Consider the following 3,066-nt stretch of genomic DNA (forward strand, 5'->3'; position numbering starts at 1 on the left):
ATCTATCTATCTATCTATCTATCTACCGTAGGCTTTTCTTTCCACGGCCAAACCTAAACTGTCCTCCCCTCCTTTTACACGAGAACATTACTGTGTGATACACGATCCCTATTGATCGCCCTTTTTTTTTTTTTTTTTTCGATCCCTTTTGATTGAACTCCCCCCTTTTTCCTTCCTACGATCCCTTTTGATCGACACCCCCCTTTTTTCCCTTCCCCCTCCCAAAAAGAAAAGCTCTACATTGTATTTGTCCCATCTTCGTTGAGCCCTGTGTGGCTAATAAAAGAAATGTATCTATCTATTATTCTAGCTAGCTAGCTAGCTAGCTAGAATAATAGATAGCTAGCTAGCTAGAATAATAGATAGATAGCTAGCTAGCTAGCTAGCTACTTAACCTACCTACCTGAAGGTATTCGTCTAGTTACCTACCTTGTCAGCTGGACGACTATCTGTCTGCCAGGGTTTCTGTGCGTGTCTTTGTAATTAAGCAAATAGGTGTATATTTGGCTGGTTAGAATGTTAGAAAGAAAGAAAGAAAGAAAGATATAGAGATAGATAGATATATAGATAGACAGACGGATAGATAGATAGATAGATAGATATCCGAAAAATGAGATAGACAGACAGACATATAGATATAGATATATATATAAATACATAATTAGATTGAGAGGCAGATAAACAAATAGATAAATAGATAGATAGATAGATAGATAGATAGATAGATAGATAGATAGATAGATAGATAGATAGATTCTGCAGTAGATAAATGGACAGACAGACAAACAGGCAGACAGGTGAATGCATACCTACCTACCTCTCTATCTACAACTTTAGCTGCTTCTTATTCGCTCTTCACCCCTCCCACTCTCTGTCTCTCCTACCGCACCGCCATCTTTTTCACTATTCCGCCATCTTTTGCATGACTTCTCCCGCTTTATCTTTTTTCTCTTTACGTCTCTTTTATCATTCTCACTCCGCATCGCCTTCTCGTCTTAATTGCTTACTTCCTCATTCTTTTCTTCACTACTTCGTTTCTCTTCTTCTTCTTCTTCTTCTTCTTCTTCTTCTTCTTCTTCTTCTTCTTCTTCTTCTTCTTCTTCTTCTTCTTCTTCTTCTTCCAGGCAGTGTCTGCGGCCATGCCGGAGCATCAACACTGGCGTGAATTTAAATTTATTTTATTTTGATTTCAGTAATGTAAGTCCTGAACAGTACCGCCCTCATTTGCGATTCTTGCAGTAACTTGGATTCATCTGTAATTTGAAATATAAATATGTCTAAGTACTTGTTTAATATATTCACATCTACAAGGCGGCGAGCTGGCAGAAACGTTAGCCCGCCGGGTGAAATGCTTAGCAGGGTTTCGTCTGTCTTTACGTTCTGAGTTCAAATTCTCCCGAGACCGACTTTGGGATCGTAATCCCTAGTTTGCAACTTGTTTCTTTTGCTCCCTCCCACGAATCTCCTGACTCGGTGAGGGTGTGTAGCACGTGGCGTGGTGCAGTTATAACACAGTTGTCATTGGAGGCAAGACGTCGCTTTGTCTTCAGCCAGTGGTGAATCAAAGGGAACGGTAATGGTTATAAATCAAGTCTCATTGATTTTTCCTTCCATTTCAATTCATAGAAATATGATGTGGCTATTTTTGATGAATAAAACTTTTCTCTATCATTGTATTGGAACGTTTCGCCAACAATTTACAACGTATGTTTATGCCACAAATTTATTATAATATTCGTTTTACTGAATAATTATATCTTCAGCCCAAATTTTGATTTAATGGATATTGTAATCGAGATTGTCTGTTACGCTATTTTCTTCAGCATCACGACAATCTTTTACATAATTGTAACAATATAAGCATTTTTGCATTGGGATTTGTAAATACTTCTAGGGACTCTCCATTTTTGGAAATCCGAAATGACTAACACAGGGTTAAGACTTGGCACAACGATCGTTTCAAACGACGAAGTAATACTAAATACCTTGATAATATCATATCGGAAAGTCGGCTAGCTGGCAGAAACTTTAGCACGCCGGGCGAAATGCTTAGCAGTATTTCGTCTGCCGCTATGTTCTGAGTTCAAATTCTGCCGCCGAGATCGACTTTGCCTTTCATCCTTTTGGGGTCGATTAAATACTTACCAGTTACGCACTGGGGTCGATGTACTCGACTTAATCTGTTTGTCTGTCCTTGTTTGTCCCCTCTATGTTTATCCCCTTGTGGGCAATAAAGAAATAAGAAACGTTAGCACACTGGGCGAAATGCTTAGCGGTATTTCGTCCTGTCTTTACGTTCTGAGTTCAAATTCCATCGAGGTCAACTGTGCCTTACATTCTTTCGGGTCGATAAATTAAGTACCAAATTGCGTATTAGGGTCAATCTAATCGACTGGCCCCGACCCCCAAAATTTCGGGGCCTTGTAGAAAAGAATATCATATCAGAGGAAACGAACATCATTAAACAAAAAACAAACAAACAAAAAGAGTATAATCCGCACGCGCTCATATGTGTATTTTCGAATGAAATATGATAACTTTTGTTGAGCTCACTATTCTAAACACACATAATTACGCTCATATACTCACATGTACATGCATACATACATACATACATACACACACACGCATATATTATCTTTTACTTGTTTCAGTTATACCTCTGTATATTTTATTCTAAGCCTTGTATTTATTTTATGAGTCTCTATCACCGAGCCGCTAAGTTACGGGGACGTAACCACATCAATACCGGTTGTCAAGCAATAGTGGGAGACAAGCACCACCCACACAAACACACACACACGAAGCTATAGGGCTATAGTAGAAGACATTTGCCCAAGGTGCCACACAGCCACGCCTGCGCCTATATATATATATATATATATATATAGGAGAGTATTGTAGTTCGCTTGAAGCATTGTATATTGTTTATAAAGAATAAAAGTTTTGAATGGTACAACAATGCACTATAATACAAAAAATGGACTATATACCTGTTGTAATTTAGTTATCCATAGTCCGATGATATTTCGGAATACAATTCCTTCTTCAGATATTCTTAGATGC

This window comes from Octopus bimaculoides, chromosome 9 (genome assembly GCF_001194135.2).
Source record: "Octopus bimaculoides isolate UCB-OBI-ISO-001 chromosome 9, ASM119413v2, whole genome shotgun sequence".
Classification (NCBI taxonomy): Eukaryota; Metazoa; Mollusca; class Cephalopoda; order Octopoda; family Octopodidae; genus Octopus; species Octopus bimaculoides.